The following is a 22,628-nucleotide window of genomic DNA, read 5'->3' on the forward strand; positions in this document are numbered from 1 at the left end:
AATTACCAAAAACTAATTCAGGAGGAAGAATTGCATTTGCATGTAGCCCTACAGGGATTTAGTGGGTCTGATCCACTGAGAAATTGCTGGAATACACAGCGGGAGCCGTTGCTGATCCTGCCTGCGGGTGCCTGGGCCTCTGTTCCTGAACTGCTGGCTGCCTCTCGGAGTTGAAGCCTCCTGTCCCTGTGAAGGCCCCTCAGTCCCCCGGGCCGCAAGGGGCGTGGGCACAGCTGCCTCGGTTCTGGCTCTGCGCTCGCAAGCTCCCTGTCCCTCCCCCAGCGAGAACCAAAAAGAAGAAAGTCCTGCCAGGCTCCCAAGTGTCTTCCCTCACTCGGTGAACTTAGAGGACTCAGATTCGTGAAAAGTCTTGTAGCCTGGGCAGTGGCTGCCACCCCGTCAGCCTGTGAACACTGGACCCTTTTCTCCGCCCCCGCCCTTGGCTGTCAGGGCGGCCACAGCGTCCCGCCGCCCCCAGCGGGGCCAGGAGAGTGGTTCCCATGACCTCCCTCCTCCACTGGCCGCTGTGCTTGGGTCTGAGCCAGGGACAGGCTCTGTGTGGGCGGCAGGAGGAGGGAGGAGGCGCCCTTTGTTCGAGAAGAACAGCAGAAGCACAAAGCACTCAGGGATCCGAGAACTCTGGCCCACCGGGCCACTGGGTCTCTGCCGCTCCTGGGGAAGAAGGTGCCATGGATGAACCGGGCTCATTCTTGTCTGAGGCTCCCCTACCCGAGGGGAAGCCCAGTTTGGAGCAGGTACAAACCAACCCAGGATGGGCTCTGCCCAGGAAGGGAGTGTGGGAACTAATGCAACACGACAGAAACCTGAGTCACAAACTCACTAAGAGAGGAGGTAGGGCTGCCAGAAAGTCTAGAAAAGAGCTTGCTGGGCAAGGAGGACACGCAGTGCACAGGTTTGTAATCTCCTGGGAAGCAGGACCAGAGACAGAGTCGCAGTGAGCTGCGCTGCAGAGCATCAGAAATAACATCAGGAAGCTCGTCCCCACATCCCTCACTCAGGGCTGGGGGCCTCCTTCAAAGCGAGAAGCACTTGGAGGGCCTCCCCCACCAGTTCCTGCTCTGGGATTCTCTGGAGATTCCTTTTTCCTAACGTTGCCCCCTTTCCTTCAGGGGCCTCAGGTCACCGTGGGAAGATGGCCCAGAGGCTGGTGGGGCAATTGCAGGTGAACGGTGATGCCACCCATGTGGGGTCCCGAGAGGAGACCCAGGCGGAGAGGAGGGCGGGACTCGGTGTGCCCCGGAGCTGGGAAATGTAGGCCTCAGGGCCCACCGGCCTCCCACCACGCACTCCCTCCCAAGGCCTTTGGTGTCCAGGTTACAGCCAGGCTCGTCCCCAGGCCCCCTCTGGCCTCTTTCTTTCATGTGGTAATGGCTTGCTGCACACAGCTCTGGACAGTCCCGCTGAAGTCGGGCTGCTCCTCCCTCCAGATGGCTTGGTGAGACTCCTTCCTGGGAAACGGTATCTGGACCCTTGGGATGAGAGTGGGAGGGGAGGGGGCCCGGGAGGGCCTCTGGGGGAGAATTGGGTAGGGGGGAACCAGGAGGTGCTGGCTCCTTAACAGACCAGCTGAGGACTGGGCCTGCTTCTTTCTCCTTCCCTCGTCACCACAACCCTCTGAGGGGCCCTGAACTTCCCACCCCACCCCCAGCATCTTCGGGGTGGGAGCCAGGCGGTTGCCGGGACAACGCCCATTCTTCCAGCCTTGCCTGTCTGAATCCAAAAGAGTGGGACACTGGTCACCTGAAACTACTCCCTCCACCCAGATGTGGCACGGGGCTGGGGAGAGGGCCAGGCTGGGGTCCTGCTGTGCTGAGGGGGCCATGGGGTGAGTGAAAGAATGGGCACAGACAGGATCAGAGAGTCAGCTCCACATTCAGTCCTGCAGTGTAAGGGCCGAGTGACCTTGGACAAGTTACTAAACCTGTCTGTCCCCGCTTCCCCTGTCATGCAGGAACCAGGGTACCTAGCCTACAGGTTTGCTGTGACGAGTTGATGAGGTGCCAGAGGTTGGTCCCCAGCACACAATTCTTGATCCCCAGCCTGTAACCGGCAGCAGCAGCCTGTCATCGCCCCTGGAACCCCATTCTTGACCTGTCTGTACAAGGAGGCAAGCACCCAGAGGTGAAACGACCTTCTCCATCACCTGGCACCAGCACCCAGCACAGGGTGTGGCCTGGAGCCCCTTATCTCTGGGCTCAGAATACCTGTCCCCTCTTCCCTTACTGGGCTCAGCTAAATTGTCACTTCCTTCAGGAAGCCTGCCCTGACTGCCAGGGCAGACCCAGTCCCTCCCTGTCTTCCCTGAGCATCTTGGCTACATGGAACCACATGGCAGCTGGACCCACCTCAGCCCTGCCTCTATAGTCACTTCCCCCGGCTTCCAGGCCAAGCCCCAGTCCCCTGTGCCTGGAAACAGGCTGATGCCCAGCCCTCACACCCTCATTCCAAGGCTGCAGTGTTGGGAGTAAAGGACAGCTGGGACTGTCCCAGGGCCCAGAAGAGTCAGGGGCCATTGCTCTGCCAGCAGGGCCAAGTCTGGCAGGTGACCCTCATTTATTTCTGGAAAGGTTCCCCCTGCCAGGGTCCTCCACCTGAACTGTGCAGTGTCCTGCTGCCAGTGCTGGGATGGCTACCAACCCCCTCCACTCTGGGACCAGAGAGCCCAGGGGGGCTCTCTCGCCCTCTCCTACTAGGGATGAGAGCAGCTCCGGGAAAAGGGGGCTGGGAGAACCCAAGCAGCCAGGTCTGGAAACATCCACTCTGTGTGTCCTAGGCCAACACCCTTAACTTCTCTGAGCTACAGTTTCCTCATCTGTAAAATGGGGATGATGGCACCTATCCCATGGTGTTACTGTAGAAAAAATTACTTGTCCTTTCTTTTTGCTTGGCAGGTAGAGACAAGACGAAGGCCTGGATCTTGAGAATGTGCATACGGTGAGCATTTTACTGTGACTTCAGGGTTCCCATATGGTTTAAGATTCATCTGGGTCAGAGAAAAGTCTGCCAGTGTTTTATCTTCTTGGGATGACCTTCCCACGAAGGGCCCAAGAGCGATGGGCACTCACTGGCTGGAAAGCCACTGGTCTCATGTGCCTGATGCCATTGAACTTGACCTCCTGAAGGGGGCCTGGGTCTCTCATTTGTGGATGATCACACCAAGGCTCGTGGAGTTAGGTAATCGGCCCAGCCAGAGCCAGCATCAGACCCACGCCTGCTGACGGGCAGACCCAAGATCGTCCCTCAGACTAGTGCTCCCCAAAGGACAGTCTGCGGATCCCTGCATTTGCATTATCTGGGCTGCTTGTTGAAAATGCTTCTCCCTGAGCCCAACCCCAGATTCAGTGAGTCAGAGACTCCTGGGATGAAGCTGGGGAATTTGCAGCCTTGACTAACTCCCTGGGAGCTGTATGCACACCACAGTTCCAGAGTCCCGGGCGCACCCTTGTGCTCCTGTCCTGGAAGAGTGGATTCGGGGGCAGGAGGAAGGAAGGTGCTGTGGCAGGTACTCCACCCCTCGGGCGGTGAGGTCCTCTCCACTCCGCAAACAGCAGCTCCCTCCATGCAGTCCTGCTCTTGTTCTGCAGATGATTCTCCACGAGCATCTTGGCTCTTCACAAATCTGTTAACAAATCATGGGAGCAGCCGCATGAGTCTTGGTGAAGTACGGGCTTCAGTCTTCATCGGTGAGGTAGGAACCCTATAAGCCCACAGGGCCGTTGTGATGAAGAGATAACAGGACAGAATCAATGCTCCGTAGATACTTCCTACCATCTACGATGTGCGCTGACCTTGTCACTGAAGGGCTGGGGGACCTTGCATGCGTCACATCCACAAAGTGGGTGGTTGGGCCTTGTGCACGTTAGAATCATTCTGGGGCAAAGTGGGGAAGGTTGAGCCTTGGCCGCCCAGGCCACACCTCTGGTGGATCCCACCTGAACCACTGGGGTGGGGCTCAGGATTCGGACATTTTAGGGGTCCTGGGTGGTTCCTGCCTGCAGCTGAGGTTGAGAGGCTGGATAATCCCCAGGCTTGAGCCCAGAGATCAGCTCTGTTCTGTAGGTGAGGCTCCCTTCCCCTGTGTCTCCAAACAGTCCCTGAGATGGAGCCAGCTCTGCATCTGATGGAAGCCTGAGCTTTGAGTAGCCTGGTCTCCAGGCCTGAAGGATGACAACTCTCTCCTTGGGGCTTGACTCCCACTGGAGGCTGTCAAGCAGCAGGATAAACACAAGGGAGAATGAGGCAGAAGTCTTGCCCATGGGAGGAGTACACGGGGGACTGGGCCTGGGCTGGGGGAAAAATCCAGGGGCCTCCAGAAGTAATGGAAGATGCTAGGTGGATAAGACAGGCTGGGCTGAGCCCAGCTCACTTGGCCCAAACGCTGCCTGCAAGGCCCAGATTCTGATGCCAACCTCCAGCTCCCTTCCCCCAAGGATTCTAGCCCATCGTGGTCCCTGCCCCAGCCCACCTGCCCTTTCACACCCATGTCCTCTCTCCCAGCCTGATATGAGCCTCTCCTCTGCAAGGATGTTGTCTTAACATTTCGGGGCTGTTTGCTGTTTGATATGATTATAATTCACATTCCCTAAAGAATATATGGGAAGCACTGAGATTTATTTTTAAAACATTTTTAAACACCTAAAATCGACTGATATTTCATGTTTTCTTTGTACACATTTTTTAAATTGAAGTATATTTGAATTACAATGTTGTGTCAGTTGCTGGTATACAGCATAGTGTTTCAGTTTTATATATATATATTCTTTTCCAGATTCTTTTCCATTATAGGTTATTAAAAGATACTGAATATGGTTCCCTGTGCTGTACAGTAGAACCTTGTTGTTTATCTATATTATGTATAGTAGTTTCTATCTGCTAATCTCAAACTCCTAATTTATCCCTCTTCCCTCCTTTCCCTTTTGGTAGCCATAAATTTATTTTCTATGTCTGTGAGTCATTCTCTGTTTTGTAAATAAGCTCATTTGTATCATTTTTTTTAGATTCCACATATAAGTGATATCATATGATACTTATCTTTCTTTTCCTGACTTACTTTGCTTAATGTCGATGGACAATTAGGTTGCTGCCATGTCTTGGCTATTGTAAATAGTGCTGCTGTGAACACTGGGGTGCATGTATCTTTTCGAGTTAAGAGTTTTCTCTGGATATATGCCCAAGAGTGGGATTGCTGGATCATAGGGTAACTCTACTTTTAGTTATTTAAGGAACCTCCATACTGTCCTCCATAATGGTTACATCAATTTACATTCCCACTAACAGTATAGGAAGGCTCCCTTTTCTCACATCCTCTCCAGCTTTTGTTTGTGGACTTTTGAATGATGGCCATTCTGACCAATGTGAGGTGATACCTCATTGTAGTTTTGATTTGCATTTCTCTGATAATTAGCGATTTTGATCTTTTCATGTGTCTACTGGCTATATGTACGTCTTCAGTGGAGAAAAGTCTGTTTAGGTCTTCTGCCCATTTTTTAAGTAGGTTGTTTGTTTTTTTGTTATTGAGTTGTATGAGCTGTTTGTATGTTCTGGAAATTAAGCCCTTGTCAGTCGCATCATTTGCAAATATTTTCTCCTAGTCCGTAGGTTGTCTTTTTGTTTTGCTTATGGTTTTCCTTTGCTGTGCAAAAGCTTGTAAGTTTAATTAGGTCCGATTTATTTGTTTTTGCTTTTATGTCCATTACCTTAGGAGACTGTTTTTGTACATGTTTTAAATTGAAGTATGGTTAATATACAATATTGTCAATCAGGTATACAGCATAGTAATCGGTGGTGTTTTTTTGGCAAATTATATTCCATTATAGGTTATTAAAAGATATTGGGTATAATCCTCTGTGCTATACAGTAGAACCTTGTTGCTTATCTATTTTATGTATAGTAGTTTGTATCTGTTAATCCCATACTCCTAATTTTTCCCTCCCTCCGCCTTTCCCCTTTGGTAACCATAAGTTTGTTTTCTGTGTCTGTGAGTCTGTTTCTGTTTTGTGTCTATATTCATTAGTATTATTTTTTGGATTCTATATATAAGTGATATCATATGGTATGTCCTTCTCTGTATTTCACTGAGCATAATATTCTCTTAGTCCATCTATGTTGCTGCAAATGGCAATATTTCATTCTTTTTTTATGGCCGAGTAATATTCCATGGTACATAAGTACCACATCTTCTTAAACCAGTTGCCTGTTGTGGGCACTTGGGTTGCTTCAATGTCTTGGCTACTGTAAACAATGCTGCTGTGAACATTGGGGCACATATATCTTTCTGAATTAGAGATCTTGTTTTTCCAGATATATACTCAGGAGTGGAAATGCTGGATCATATGGTAGCTCTATTTTTTTTTTTTTAAGGAATCTTCATACTGCTTTCCATAGTGGCTGTACCAATTTATATTCCCACCAAAAGTCTTTGTACACATTTTTATTTAGCAAAATTAAAATCATGTCCTATAGACATTCATATCCTACTTACTTCATTTCACATTTTCGTATGAACATTGGGTGCTTAACGTTCCCCTTTAAAGATGTATCGTTGTTGGGGAATTTAGATACTTCTTACTTCTCTAAACTTCTTTTATAGTGTCCTTTTTGCCTATCTCAAAGTAAAAACATGTTTTAATTATTAGAGAAAATGGAGAAGCTATTGGTAAGTAGAATAAATAAATAAAAATCAACAATAGTAAGAACTTCTGCTCCCCAAGATGGGATCATAGGGACTGGATTTACCTAGCTACCTAAAACAACCCAAACTCCAGACAAAATATGTGGAATAATGGTTTTAAAGACATTGAAAATCAGACAACAAAGTACAGCAGTCCGTGACTCTGTGCTTCCCAAGCGGGGGCTGAGGTCCTGTGATTGCAGTCACCGTTGACTTACAAAATGAAAATCAGGGCTGTGGCAGGAGGAGGAAGTACATGTGCCAAGAAAAGGGAGATTGTGGCCTCTGTTCCGAGTTTCAGTTGGCCCTGGGCTTCCTGGCGGCCACGGCTACAAGGGAAACATGTATTTTTGATGGTGTCTCCTTTGACTACCCCCTTCCTGAAAATCTAGAATGCTTTCATCTTCCTAATAATTTTTTTCCAAACCCATACACAAAAATGATTCAGTTGGAAACTTATATGGGGCAAAGGACATGGACATCCTTGAAGGAAGTCCGTAATCTCTCTCTTTACCTGAGGAGTAAAGGGACCTTCTCAAGGAAGGTCACCACATACAAGGGGGCTGCAGCCTGGGCCCCAGCTGGCCTGTCGTCAGGGCACAACTACACAGCCTAACTCAGCAGCCCGGGCTTTGGGGTGTTGTTTCTTCTCTCGTGTTAAAATCTCTTCTTTCTCCCTGAGAAATGGGGAGCTGGAGAGGGAAGAGACAAGACCTAGTGTCCCCTAGTCTGTGAAGCCCTCATAGGGGCGTGGAGATGTGACCCAGGACACCAGCGTCCCCTATGTAAAGTGGACAGAGATAGAGTTGTCTTTAAGTCTTTACAAAGCTGAAATGAGCTAATGTGTGGAAAGAAGCCATTCAGTCTCAAAGTGTGCTTTTCCCTCCATGCAAGTGTCTGGATGAGTCAAGTGAGGGAGGAGCTGCCCCCCCCCCCGGTCCCTCCCATGGCTGAGCTGCTTGGGAGGGACAACCCTGGGTGTTGCAGGTGAAGCAGTGTCAAGTTGACCTGCAAACAACTTCAGAGTCACGGGGGCCTGGCTGGGGTGGCAGAGCTGTGATGTGAGCACGTGGGTGGGCCTGTCACCCACAGGGAGGGCTCAGCGCCTGCCTGGAGCCAGTGCCTGGTGTGGAGTTGGTGCCCCACACATCAGAGGATGAATTAGTTGATTATACAGTGCAGGAGTGTCTGGAAGCTTGTTCCAGGGCACCAGAGCAAAGCTCCTCCTCTCTCTTAGCTGTAGAAAGGCCAGGAAAATGGTCCAGTCTTACCCAATTCAACTCAACAAACCGGTTACTGAGCACCTGCCAGCTCACTTTTTAAGGAAAGAAAGAAATACACATATTCTTATTTAAAGTCGCTTGACAGTCCTTCCAGGTAAGTGGAAGGACTCTCCTACAGATGATGAAAACGAGTCTCAGCATATCCTGCCAGATTTCAATCTGGATTCGCTGGGCTCTGAAACCTGAGTCTCTTCTGGTGCAGGCTCTGCCCTTTAACCTCAATGCCTGTCTCTTCCACTTAAACCACCCTGCACTCCATAACCTCTCTGGGTATAACGTGGCCCAAAGCATCGACAGGACAAGGAACGTGACATGTACAAAACTGTTCATGATGATCCAACTGATAACCACTGAACCCCAGACGGGAACCAGCCCTGCAGGTACGTGCGGAGGGGAGGCTGAGCCGCGGCACGGTCTCGGCACAGGGGACGGTCACAACGCTCGGTCAACAAGAGCCGCGCGGTAAGAGAAATGAAAAACAAAATTAAAGACACTGTGAAATATAAAATATCTGAATACGTATAAAATGCGTGTAGATCCATGGCAATACCGCATAAGTAACTGATTTTATTTTGTGGGTTGTACCTAAGCACTTGTCTTCCAAGTTTCTTGTTCATAGTATTTTACACTTTACTTTTTATTACTAATTTATTTCCTCGTTTGGCATCACACTTCTTTTTCATTAAAATTTCTTCCTTCATTAAGAGAGCGGTATCCGTTTCCAAATACTAGGGTGCATATTTACAGCTGAGCTCTTCAACATACAAATGGAAGTACTGCGTTAAAGGAGAAGTGAAACCAAACTGTCAGCCAGATATTTTATCTTTTACAGCAAAATTGCCTGTGGCCAATTACTTAGGTAGCAAAAATGCTTGGGGCAAAGATTCCTAGGGAGAAAGCCTCTGGAGCCCCGAGGAAGGCCCTCTGGACCACGGAGGCGTGGCTGAGGAGTGGTGAGGGGAGGCAGGTGGCGCCCCCCACCTCCTGGGAAATGCAGCGTCTCTGGGAAGGCTCCCAGGATGCTGAAGCCTCCAGGTGGCCTAACTTCCTTACTCTTTCCTGCACCGGAAGCCAAAACCCATGAAAGCCCTGGAGGTCCTCTTGGGACCGAGGTCCCCAGAGATTCCTTGCCCCATCAATGGTGGGAGGGGCCCCCCTCCCATCCCGGATTTGGCCTGGCCCCTGGGGAGCCAAGGAACCTGGAACCAGGCCTGCGGGGCAGTGGTTGGTGCAAATCCCAGCTCCGTCACCGCAGCAGTGGTGGCCGTTTCCGCTGTAGCGAGGGCTCTCAGGTGTTCAGTGCTTTACAGACTTTGACCTCAATCCCTTCCGTTAACCCTGTCATCATTAAGTCCCTAGCAGGGAATCAACTGTTTTATCCAAGCTGCACACAGATGAGCTGGCCCCAAACTCAGCAGGCCTTGCCCCGGGGGCCACGTTCTGCCCACTGCAGCCTGGGGCCTCCTACCCGCAGGAGCTCTCGGTGAGGAGCTTTAACCTCTCGGCCTGCTTCCTCGCCGGCAGGAAGAGGACAAGGATGCCCACCTCCCAGGGGGTCGTCGTGAGGATTAAAGGAGGTAACTGTGCAAAGCACTGGTGTGCTGTGCAGGGGCAGCACAGCTGCAGCTGACAAACGCCAGCACACACACAGGGCCAGGCTCTTGAAGGGGCCTGATGGCTCGCCCGGTGTGTCCCACTTTACCAGCTCAGAGAAGGGGAAGCCGGTCACTGCAGGCAGCTTCCACTCCAGACCAGGCACACAGATGGAGAGGGTGCTATTGTCCCTCAATAGCCTCCCTCCCTTTCACTCAGAAAAGTGTTTTACTACACTTCCCAGCCTCCCTTGGGAATGGGCAGAGGTTATTTGCCCTTTAAGAGGCTTGCTGGTCATGTCATCTTTTTCCCTTCCCACTGGCTGGAATGCAGATGAGACGGCAGGGGCTGGGTGGCCATGTTGGGCCAGGAGGTGGCAGCCTGCATGGAAGCTGGCAGAGCTGCACAAGAGGAGCCTGGAGCCCAGTCCCATGGAGCCACTCCAGCCTTGGTTCATTTACACTCAGACCATGGCTGCATAAGCAAGAAATACACCTCTACTTCCTGTCTGGGCTGTTTGTGTAGCCAGAGGCTGACCCCTGGTGTCTAGATCTCAAGCCTACGAGGTGGTGCTTGCCTTGGCTGCTGTCAGCACTGCAGCAGGAGTGGACACTGTGATGGGGTCAGGGTATCCCTCCCCGGGCTGGGCCTCAGGGCTGTCAGGGCATCCCTGCTCTTGGCTCTTCTACCAGCAACATACTTTTGAGATCCGCTCATTCATTCAAGATCAATTTTATAAGACATGTGCTGTAATACCCCTACTTCAGTACGTGAAGCACTTCTTCAATGTTAAGGCCCAGTTTCAGCTCTAGGGGCCTGCACAACACTGAGGTTTAGACCAGAGGTGCCCTCACCCAGCTGCTGGGCTGCCCGCCCTGAGGGGCGCCTTGAGGTCAGATCAGATACCAGCCTGGCCGTGCCTGTGCCCACGTTCTTTTTTTCCTTAACTGAAGTATAGTTGATTTACAATGTTGTGTTAGTCTCAGGTGTACAGCAAAATGATTCAGCTATGTATGCGTATGTATTTTTCCAGGTTCTTTTCCATTATAGGTTATTGTAAGATATTGAATATAGTTCCCTGTGCTATACAGTAGGTCCTTATTGTTTATCTGTTTTATGTGTAGTGGTGTATATCGGTTAAGCCCATACTCCTAATTTATCCCTCCCCGCTCCCTTTCCTCTGTAGTAACCATTAACCATAAGTGTGTTTTCTACGCCTGTGTCTGTTTCTCTTTTGTATATAGATTCATTTGTATCATTTTTTAAGATTCCACATATAAGTGATATCATATATTAGTCTTTCTCTGTCTGACTTCACTTAGTATGATAATCTCTAGGTCCTTCCATGTTGCTGCAAATGGCATTATTTCATTCTTTTTTGTGGCACAGTGATATTTCACATCTTCTTAAACCAATCATCTGTTGATGAGCACCTGGACTGTTCCTGTGTCTTGCTTACTGTAAACAGCGCTGCTATGAACAATGGGGTGCATGTATCTTTTTGAATTAGAGTTTTCATCTTTTCCAGATATATGCCCAGGAGTGGGACTGCTGAATCAGTTTTATTTTCAGATTTTTTAAGGAACCGCCATACTGTTCTCCATGATGGCTGTACCAATTTACATTCCCACCAACAGTGCAGGAGGGTTCCCTTTTCTCTATACCCTTTCCAGCACTTATTTGTAGACCTCTGATGATGGCCATTCTAACCAGTGTGGTGATAGATACCTCATTATTGTTTTGATTTGCATTTCTCTAGTAATTAGCGATGGCGAACAACTTCTCACATGCCTGTTGGCCACCTGTATGTCTCCTTTGGAGAAATGTCTATTTAGGTCTTCTGCCCATTTCTTGATTGGGTTGTTTATCTTTTTTTGACATCGAGCTGTGTGGGCAGTTTGTATATTTTGGATATTAACCCCTTGTCAGTCACATCACTTACAAGTATCTTCTCTCATTCCGTAGGTTGTCTTTTTGTTTTTACGGTTTCCTTTGCTGCATGCAAGTGTGATTAGGTTCATTTGTTTACTTCTGTTTCTATTTCCTTTGCCTTGGGAGACTGACCTAAGAAAATATTGCTATGATTTATGACCAAGAGGCTTTGCCCATGCTCACTTCTAGTTTTATGGTGTCATGTCTTATATTTAGGTCTTTAAACCATTTTAAGTTCATTTTTATATATGGGGTGTTCTAATTTCATTGATTTATATGTAGCTATCCAGCTTCCCCAACACCATTTGCTGAAGAGACTGTCTTTTCTCCGTTGTATATTCTTGCCTCCTTTGTTGTGGATTAATTGCAGGTGTGTGGGTTTATTTCTGGACTCTCTTCTGTTCCATTGATCCATATGTCTGTTTTTGTGCCATTACCACATTGTATTGATTATTGTAGCTCTGTAGGATTACCTGAAGTCTGGAAGAGTTATGCCTTCAGTTTTGTTCTTTTTCCCCAGGATTGCTTTGGCAATGTAGGGTGTTCTGTGGCTCTCTATAAAATTTAGGATTATGTGTCCTACTTCTGTGAAAAACATGGGTATTTTGATAGGGACCACATTAAATCTGTACATTGCTTTGGGTGGTATGGCCATTTTAACAACATTAACTCTTCCAATCCAAGAGCGTAAGATATCCTTCAGTTTCTTTGAATCATCTTCAATTCCCTTTATCAATGTTTTACAGTTTTCAGCATATGGGTCTTCACCTCTTTGGTTACGTTTATTCCTAGGGTTTTTTTGTTTTTGTTTTTTTTTTTTTGGATGTGATTTTATAAGAACTTTCTGATATTTCACAGTGTAAAAAACAAAACAGATTTCTGTATGTTAATCTTGTATCTTGCTACCTTGCTGAATGTATTAGTCCTAATAGTTTTTGTGTGGAGTCTTTGGGGTTCTCTATAAGAGTATCATGTCCTCTGCAAATAGGGACAGTTTCACCTCTTCCTTCCCAGTTTAGATACCTTTTAATTTCTTTTAGTTGTCTGGTTGCTGAGGCTAAGACTTCCAATACTATGTTGAATAGAAGTAGTGAGAATGGGCATCCTTGTCTTGTTCCTGAGTTAGTCAGCAAGAAGGCTTTTAGCTTTTCACCACTGAGTGCTATGTTGGCTGTAGGCTTGTCGTAAATGGTTTTTATTATGTTGAGGTATGTTCCCTCTCTACTCACTTTGGTGAGTTTTTATCATGAATGGATGCTGAATCTTACCAAATGATTTTTCTATGTCTACTGAAATGACCATGTGCTTTTTATCTTTGTTGATGTGGTGTATCACACTGATTGATTTGCTTATGTTGAACTATCTTTGCAACGTGGAATGAAACAAACAGGATCATGGTATATAACCCCTCTCACGTACTGCTGAATTCAGTTTGCTAATGTTTTTATTTTAAATATTACCATGTTTTTCTTAGTCATATTTCCTTACTGTGGCAGCAGTGGGAGGTAGAAGGACGTAAACTATCTTCATGCACAGCGGGTGCTCTACTGACCAAAGTTGATGCAGAAAGGGTATCTTTTGGCGAAAATTTCTCAGTGTGCTTGTATGGGCTGAGGGCAGCCCTGGCAGAATGCCTATGGCCAAACTCTGAAGTGAATTCTGGTGCCCAGAACTGACCCACTATGGGCCAGGAGGCATTCTGGGGAGGAACTCGTTCCCTGCCATACAGTCATACCCAGCCCAGGGATGTTCAAGGAAAAAAAGTTGTCGAGTCCCTCAACCTTGGTCCTAGTCCTCAGTCCCAACCCCTGATCCTGGGCTGAGAAATGAGCACCAGGAGGATCGGGACCAGGCCGTTCCTGGGGATCCCATAATGAATCCCTGCCACCAAGCAATCTCAGTGCATCCAGTTGTCGGGGTTTGCTACTATTTTGTTGATTTTTGCATTAATATTCATCAAAGATATTGGCCTGTAACTAACTTACTTTTTTTTTTTTTTTTTTTGTAGTGTCTTTCTGATTTTGGTACAGGGTGATGATGACTTCACAGAATGACTTTGGGAGTGTTCCCTCCTCTTCAGTCTTTTGGAAGAGTTTGAGAAGGGTCAAAGTAAGTTCTTCTTTGTATGTTTGGTAGAATTCCCCAGTGAAGCTGTCCAGTTCTGGACTTTTGTTCGCAGGGAGTTTTTTGTTTTTGTTTTTGAATATATATTCTATTTCACTTCTAGTGATTGGTCTGTTCAAATTATGTTTCTTTTTGACTCAATTTTGGCAGGCCGTATATTTCTACAAACATTTCTTCTAGGTTGTCCAATTTGTTGGCATGTAACTGTTCATAGCATTCACTTACGATTTTTTTTTTTTATTTCTGCAGTATCAGTTGTTATTTCTTTCATTTCCTATTTTGTTTATTTGGGTTTTCTCTCTTTTCTCCATGGTGAGCTTGACTAGAGATTCGTTGATTTTTATTTCTTTTCAAAAAACCAGCTCTTAGTTTGTCTTTTCTATTGCTTTTTAAATACCTTTTTATTTCCTCCTTTCTGCTGACTTTGGATTTTATTTGTTCTTTGTCTAATTCTTGTAAGTAGTAGGTTAGGTGGTCGGAGATTTTTCGTGTCTCTTTAGGAAGGCCTGCATCGCTCAGAACGTCCCTCCTAGGACTGCTCTCGCTGCATCTCACAGATTCTGTGTGGCTGTGTTTTCATTGTTGGTTGTCTTGAAGTATTTTCTGATTTCCTCTGGTTTGGTCATTGATAACAGTGGTTTATTTAGTACCATGTTGTTTATCTCCATGCGATTTTTCTTCCGTTTCTTTTTCTGTGTGATTGATTTCTAGTTTCATAAAGTTACGGTCAGAAAAGATGCTTTAAATAATTTCCATCCTCTTAAATTTGTCAAGGCTTGTTTTGTGTCCGAGTATGTGGTCTATCGCAGAAAATGTTCCCTGTGTGCTTGGAAAGAATGTGTATTCTGGTTTTCTGGACCTAGTCTCCTGTAGATATCAATTAAATCCATTTAATTATGTCATTTAGGATCTCTGTTGCCTTACTGGTTTTCTGTCTGGAAGATCTGCCCACTGTTGCCAGTGGGTGTTAAAGTCACCTACTGTTCTATTCTTGTCAGTTTTCCCTTTCATGTTTGTTAGTATTTTACGTTATTTAGGTGCTGCTATGTTGGGTGCATATGTTAATGAGCGTAATATCTTCTTCTCATATTGATCCTTTTATTATATAACATCTTTTTGGTCTTTTTTTAATGGTCTTTGTTTTGAAGTCTATTTGTCTAACATGAGTATTGCTACTCCTGCTTTTTTTTTTTTTTTTTACAACTATTGCATTTTTTTAAAAAATGAAATACAATCACTTAAAATGTGTCAGTTTCTGGTGTACAGCACAATGTCCTAGGCATGCATATACATACAAATATTCGCTACCCTCGCTTTCTTATTTCCATTTGCTTGAAATATCTTTTTCCATCCCTTCACTTTCAGTCTGTGAGTGTTTCACCCTAAAGTGAGTCTCTTGTAGGCAGCACATTGTAGGTTGCTTTTTTATCCAGTCTTCCACTGGATGTCTTTTGATCAGAGCATTTAGTTCCTTGACATTTAAAGTAATTATTCAAACTCTCAATTTATCCCTTCCCACAAATAGCATATGATACTACTTGTATGTGGAATCTAGAAAGAAAAAAAGACACAAATGAACTAATTTATGAAACAGAAAGATTCACAGACATAGAAAAGAAACTTATGGTTACTAAAACGGGGTGGAGAGGGATAAATTAGGAGTTTGAGATCTGTAGATACTACTCTATAAAATACACAAACAGTAAGTTTCTTCTGTAGAGCACAGGGGACTCTATTCAGTATCTTTTAGTAACCTATAATGAAAAAGAATATGAAAACAAATATATGTATGACTGAAACATTATGCTGTAAACCAGACATTGATACACTGTAAATGGACTACACTTCAATTTTTAAAAATGGAAGTAATAACCAGTATGTATTTATTGCCATTTTAAATTGTTTTCTAGTTGATTTTGTAGTTCTGTTCATTTTTAATTTTTCCTTTTGTGATTTCTTTGTTCCTTTCTTTTTGTATTATCTACGTTATTTGTATATTCGACTAATTGTATACTGTACGTTATTTGTGTATTCCTTTCCTTTTGTGTTACACTTGAGTTCCTTTCATTTCGGTTTTTGTGAACCTACTGAATGCTTTTGATTTGTGGTTATCCTGGTTTTCAAGTATGTTAACCCGTAGCATTTCATTTTTTTTCACTTGTCTTTCTGTCTGCTGTGGACTGGGTGAGTTCCATCATTCTGTCTTCCAGCTCACTTATTCTGTCTTCTGCATCATTTCATCTGCTAGTCATTGCTTCTAGACTGGGTTTTCACTTCAGCAACAGAGCTGTCTAATTGTTACTGGTTCCTCTTTATAGTTTCTACTTCCTTGTTACAGTGAATTGTGTTTCTATCGATGGCCTTTCTTAATTCATTCAGTATTTTTATCACATCCTTTTTGAACTCAGGATCAGCAGACTGATGAGGTCTGTTTCATTATTCATTCTTTCAGGGGATTTCTCTTGCTCTTTTAATTAGGAGTAGTTCTCCTGCTTACTCATTTTACTTAGCTTCCTCTGTCTCTATGAATTTAGGAGAAACAATTATCTCCTGTGGTCCTGAAGGTCAGTTTTTATGAGGGTACATCCCTGGGTAGATTGTGAGTCCAATATATCTGGTCTGAAGGCTGTTTTTGGTATGCCAACTACGCCATTCCTCAGAGTGTGCTGGCTGTTGTCGCCATGATAGGGGGTGTGTTTGGTGTTGCGGTGACCAGATCCTGCACTGGGATGTTGGGTGGGGCTGCCATGTCTGTGCCCACGTCCTTGAGTCTACGGTTCACAATAGCTATGAAAACGTGTGAGAGCGCAGGTGAATGAGCATTACAGACGTTGTTGTGATAACCGACGCTGGCTGCTACCAGAGTAATGATGCCTTAAGGATGCTTGTGTTATTTCCACACAAATGAGTGTCAACTGGGAGCTCACAGTCTTCAAGTTCACCATGGAGGGTATTTTTTCAGGAAAGGAGCAATCAGGATTCTACATGGAATCAAGGTAAAGGCTTCTGCTGCTAGAATAATCTGGTGACAAGAAGCACTCTCCTCTGGGCCCCTCGAGTCCTTGGGGAGGGCGGGTCTTTGCCAAGCCCACAACCTACCTGAGGGGCAGACTGTGAGCCCTGGCTGGGGCGGTGGAAATCGGAGTCTGCCCTTGCCTTACATCCCTCAAGGCTGGCCTCAGCAGCCAAGGAAAGCAAGATTCTTCTTAACTCTTTTATTAAGTTAGAAACAGATAAAAGCAACACAACTTTTGGGGAAAGCACCACTGCGAGGTCCTTTGTGCTGTGAGAAGTGTGCTATTCTCAACTCAGCACTCCAAGAGCCCTCCCCCACAGGCAGGGTGAGCTCTGGACCTGGGGTGCCGCTTCCTCCACGGGCCTTGGGGCCTCCCCACGTTCTCAGGCAGAGCCATCTCCTTGGACCAGCCACCTGGCTTCTGAAGAGCAAGAGGCCACCTCTGACAGAGGCAGGGTCCGTAGGTTGAGAAGAACCTAGAGATGTACCTTCTGCTTTTGGCTTTTTCCCCAGTGGCAGCTGATGGTCTGCAGCTGGTGCTCATCTGTGAACAAACCCGCCCAAAGGCCCCGCTCCCAGGAGATGCCCACAGGACCAGCACCACATTATGGAAAGCAACCTGCTTTGGAGCCCCAGTCCTGAACCAGCCCAGCAGCACCGTGCAGGTGGCTGGCAGCCTGGGAAGTCACAGGTTTTGGCCCCAGCACCAACAGTGAACACTGGGCGAGCAAGGGACCAGCCCAGAAACGCTCAGTATGAGGAGGACTGTGGCAGGAGCCAGCCTCTCCAGAACCCTGGCTGCTGAGGATGGACACAGGAGGGACCCCGTGACTCAGAAGGTGGGAAAAATGAACAAATGGCTGGCAGTGTTCTTGGGAACAATCCCTACCTCTGAGTTCAGGGGGCAAATGGGCTAGATCATTACCAGCTGGAAGGTCAATGGCGAAGGATAGTGGGGGCTGGTGGGGCTGGCCATCCTTCAAGTTGAGATGAGCCCGGCCCTAGAGGGATGTGCAGTGAGAACCCTGGGGCCCCTCTGTGGTCCCCAGCTCCTATCTGCTTCTGGTCTTGGGGGGGCGGGCCACATTCCAGGGCTGGTGTAGTCCTGGCGGAGGATGGGGTCATTGGTGCCTCTCAGGCTAGGCTCCGAAGGGAGGTGACAGGGTGGCTCCAGGATATCTCCTTGTTTAACAGCATGTGTCACCCAGGAGCCCCCCACCCATCTGTGTCTGCACCCGGGCACAGCATCCTGGAGCATGGCTGGTCTGACCGGGAGGTGGCAAGGTCACTGGGGACAAAGCTCGACTCTGGAGAGGGTCCATTTAACCCTGGGGTCGGGGTGTCATTTGCTAATGACGCCTTGTGGGCATCGCTGAGGTCACCCAAAGGTTCCCTCCCTCCAACAACATGTCAATTTTCTCCTCCGCACCTTCTGCCCTCAGTCCCAGTGCACACGTTCCCAGAGGCCTGGGACACCCCCTGTGGGGTGACATCATAACACTGAGAGGGAAGCTGTGGCCAAAGGCCAGGCCATCAGTGTTGCCACCACCCCCTCGCCAAACTCAGGCCCCCCCCCACCCCCACCCAGCCAGGACTTGCTGCAACAGGTGACCCCAAGGCTCTACAAATGTCCTCTCCAAGGCCAGGGGTGTCCTGGCATCCATCCTCACCCCTCTGGAAGGTCCTTGCCCCTGCAAACCCCTGCCAAGCAGGAAAGGCCTCGGCTAGACACACGGGCACTGGTGACGGTTTCTCTTTCTGAAGATCAGAGCAGCCCCCGAGGCCGCTACTCCCAGAGCTGGTGGGGCCGGGCGGGGCGTCCTGCTGTGGCAGGCAGGGTCAGGGCCACCATGTGACAATGAGGGCTGCAGCCGTGGGGCAGGGAGAAACGCGTAGAGTCTGTGGAGGAATGAGAGGGAGAAGATATGAATCACACCCACCTTGTTCCATCCTAACCTGGAACCAGATGAAGAGCCAGAGGCCACGTGGAAGGCCCAGGTGTGAGGGCGCAGCTCTCGCTCAGCTGCAGTGCAGCCACTCATCGGTCCTTCAGCCCTGAGCACCCTCCACCTGGCGGGCACCGGGCCAGGGAAACAGGAGGACAGACACAGCTACCATCCCCAAGGATCGTCCTCCAGTGGGAGAAACTACAGGTTTGTACAAAAGTATACACAGCCATCGTACACTGACCGTGCCAGCTGTGAGAAATAAGAAACTAAGAGATTAGAACCAGGACTTTAACTGGGGTGGACGGTGTAGGAAGGTGGTGAAATTTAACCTGAGACCTGAAGGACAGACAGGAGTCTGCTAGAGGAGCCAATAGCAGTCTGGGCAGAAGGAATGGCATGTGCAAAGGCCCCAGGGTGGGAATCTGGCACTTTTGAGAAACTAAATGTAGGCCAGAGAGATAGAAACAATGAGGGGCAGAAAAGATCCGAGAGCCAGGGGACAGCCAGCCCATTCACTCCTGCACTTGACATGTTTACCACACGGCCCTGCGGAACGGATGCAGTGGTAAACGAGGCAGGACAGTCCCTGTGGTCATGACACTCACACTCAGAACTGGGTTCTCGATCACTCTGGGGCCCGCTCTGAGCTTCGTGTTTCCCCGTGCAATGAGGACACCTGCCTCCCAGGGAAGGATGGAGTCATCTAATGCACGTGGAAGGCTTGATGTAGACCCTGGAAGCAACTAAGGAAACCCAGGTGGGCACAAGGGTTTCCTTGTGACCATTTCTACAGCCTAACTCACAGCAACAGCTTGGCACAACCCTAGCCCGACGCCAAGCAGGGATGTGTCCAGAAGTGGTGCCCTTGGCCGGAGAAGCAGGTCCAGGAAGGACCCAGAGGGGTGTGGCGGAGGAATGCTCAGGACAGCGAGGGAGGGGCTGGGAGTTCCCACGAAGGGTCTTCCATGCTGTCCCCCAACCCCATTTCCATGCTGGTGGCTCACTTCCACTGGCCAGCGTTCAGTGCCACGGGCTCAGAGGTGGCCCCAACGAAGGAGGCAGGCTTGGGCCATGGGACAGTTCCCTACGTGCTGAGCTGCCCCGGGGTGGGGGGGTCTCACCCCAGCTTCGAAAGGGAAGAGAGAAGAAGCCCCCCACCACAGGCGTCTCCAGCCCTCCAGGAGGCGGGGACAACCCCACCTTTGCAAACATCAGGTAACAGTGACTGCACGCTTGGTCTTCAGCCTGGGGTGTAGCCACCAGTCCACCTGTGTGGCCTGGGTGGGGTGACCGCTGTGTCCTCAGTGGGGCTGAGGAAGGCCCCCCAAACCCCTCCAAGCTCCTCCCAAGCTAGAAACTAGGTCCCAAACATGCCAAGATGGTCTAAGTGGGTGAACCCCAAGCTCAGGGACCCAGGCCCCTCCACTCCTCCCCAGTGCTGGGGAGGAGGGGCTCTGGGTGACCCCTGGGCTGTCCCAAGGAGGAAGTGGTAGCACCCTACGGGCATGCTGAAGGCAGAGGAGCTGGGAGCCGCCCGGCTCCCGGACTCCTCCCGGATCACTCAGGCACTTCCCCGGGCCTTCCTGGGTTGGACCATCCAAATTTTTGGCAGATACTTCTTGGAGAACTAATTTCCTCATCTCTGCAGAGCGGATGTGGGGTCAGGGGTCACCCACACCACCTGTGTGCAGCAGGCCCCAGTGAACCCTGTTACTTACTATGGGTGTGTGATCCCAACAGTGGGGCATGGAGCCTTCCAGAAGGAGGGGCTGGCCGGGGACATCCAGAGGGCCCTGCCACCCAAAGCATCCCAAAACCATTATCACCGCCATCCCCCACCCCGATCACAACCTCGTACAAAGGCTGACTCTGACCCCAGCCCCCTTTCTACTCACCTAGTTTAAGCGATACAATTTTTATGCCCATGTTCCTGAGGGGAAAGCTGAGGCTCAGGGAAGTTAAGCAACCAGGGTCAAGCAGCCAGCAAGAGTCAGAGCCAACAGTCAAGCGGGCTTCCCTTCCTAAGCCCCCGGCAAAGTAAAGGGTGCACTGGGTCCTAATGCCTGACCTGCCCCCCACCCCTCCCACTTGGGGAAGAACTGCCCTCCAGGGCCCTGGGGTTGGGCAAACACTGGACAGGGGCAGAGCTGCCCAGGTGATTGTAGGAACAGGGACTCAAGGAAATGCAAATGTTCCCTTTGAAACGCACTCCCTAGGAGACCAAGACATGTGGCTGGTTAGACTTTTCTCCCAAAGAGGGAGAGAGCAGGTTAAAACAAAACAGAGAAACCTTAAAAGAGAACACAGCCCCATTCCCCTCCAGGCTGGCCTGATGAGGCCAAACACCCCGTGTGCAGGGATTTGATGCCTTCTCTGGGCCTGCCTCACCTGCCGCGGGCGTATCCCTTTAAGGGCCTCGAAGGCCCGGCTGGATCTGATTTAATAGCTGAAACATCAGATTGCATTCAGAAGCAATCCTGGCTAAGTATGAGTGCTCAGCCATTCGAGTCAGCAGCCGCCGGGTCATTAAGGAAATGAAATTTTTCAGCTCAGGCCAGCTCCTGACGGGGCTCCTGTGAGCTGTAACCGCACAGGGCCCAGGAAGGGCTCCTCAGAGCCCCCGGGACCCCACGCCTCCTGTCCCCCATCCACCTAGGGTCCCTCGACCTCACAGCCCCAAGGGCTGGGAGCTGGGACCTGACCATGGAGGACCTCCTCTGGTGCTTCTATCACCCCATTCCAGCCCCTGCCCCCAAGCCCCTGGCAGGCTGGCTCGGGAGACCTTAATCCAACCTCAGGACTTGCCGCAGATCCCGCCCCAGAAGGGCTGCAGGAGAAATCCTGCCCTCCCCTCGGAAGAGGCCCTCCAGGACAGGCTTGGTCCTTCCTTCTGCCCTCTCTCCCCTTCCTGACTGCCCCCTCGGTCCAAGGACCTGGGCAAGTCCATCCTCCTGTCTCCCTGTCCATCACAGAGAACACCTGCCTGTGTCCCTGTGCTCCCAGCATCCTCTGTCACCTTCCCTTTCTGTGTAATGATCTCCAGTAACGATGGCGCCAAGAACAGAGAGCACCCTACCTCGGGGTAACCGAGGCAGCCCTGCAGCAACCCCGCTGGAGGCTGGGAGGTTGGGGGCTGTCCCTTACCTAATCATGACGCCTGCTTCGAGGAAGACCTCTCCAGTTTGTGGAGGGACAGGGGACAAGAGGCTCCCTTGCACACCGGCGAACACACAGCTGCCCCGAGGAGAGGCAGGACCCAGCCCCAGGGCTAGCTGGTCCCAGAGCCCCGGTCCCACCAGCTGTCCCCAGCGGTGCCCGCCCACCTGGGCCAGCACCTGCCTCCCTGCGAGCGCTCGGTCCACTCCCCTCACAGGCCCCCGGCATGGGGCTCTCACCTTGGCTGCACCCTGGACTCACCTGGAGCTACACGGCTACAAGGCCTGGGCTCAGAGACCCTGACTCAGGTGGTCTGGGCTTAGAACTTGCAGAGCACAGACTCTGGCCTGGCCCAGAAAGAGAGCTGGCCTTGGCCCTTGGCTTCTGGGAGGTGACCTGGATCACATCTGATAGACAGGAGTGTCTGTTTAGGGTCAGGGTGGCCACATCCGTGTGACTTCAGGTGGGAGCCTTGGGTCACACTGGACCAGGTGATGTGAGAGTTACCACAATCAATCCATCATGCCTATGTGATGGGGCCGCGATAAAAACTCTGGACCCCAAAGCCTGTGTGAGCTTCCCTGCTGGGCAATCTTCTGTGTGTACTGTCACTCAATAAAGCTGGCAGAGAGACACTGTCCTGGCTCCATGGGGAGCACACAAGGGATGCTTTGCATTTGTACCCCCAGCCAAGGCTCTGTTCCCCGCACCTCTGCCCTTGGCTGATCTGATTCTGTATCCTTGCCCCATAATAAACCATAACCATGAATATACACCTTCAGTGCATTCATGAGTCCTTCCAGTGAGCGCTGGATCTGAGATGATTCTGGGAAAACCTTCCCTGGCAGCTGATGTCAGAGTGAGGATGCCCTCAGCTCTGCACA

The 22,628-nt window shown here is 49.4% G+C and overlaps 1 protein-coding gene and 1 long non-coding RNA gene across 3 annotated transcripts in view; one reads left to right on the top strand and one right to left on the bottom strand.

The window, feature by feature from the left end:
* The first annotated feature begins 1,564 nt into the window (after window positions 1-1,564).
* Window positions 1,565-22,519, top strand: LOC135319562 (uncharacterized). Its single transcript, XR_010378269.1, has 4 exons — window positions 1,565-2,955; window positions 3,606-3,709; window positions 13,508-13,608; window positions 17,153-22,519. It is a non-coding gene; the product is annotated as an uncharacterized LOC135319562 (long non-coding RNA).
* KLHL25 (kelch like family member 25) overlaps window positions 18,435-22,628 on the bottom strand; it is a 28,565-nt gene continuing 24,371 nt past the window's right edge. For both annotated transcript variants that reach the window (XM_031440527.2, XM_031440526.2), the window contains exon 3: window positions 18,435-18,538. The gene's annotated coding sequence lies outside the window, so the exon portion shown is untranslated. The remainder of the gene's footprint in view (window positions 18,539-22,628) is intronic.

Source organism: Camelus dromedarius, chromosome 29 (assembly GCF_036321535.1).
Source record: "Camelus dromedarius isolate mCamDro1 chromosome 29, mCamDro1.pat, whole genome shotgun sequence".
Taxonomy (NCBI): Eukaryota; Metazoa; Chordata; class Mammalia; order Artiodactyla; family Camelidae; genus Camelus; species Camelus dromedarius.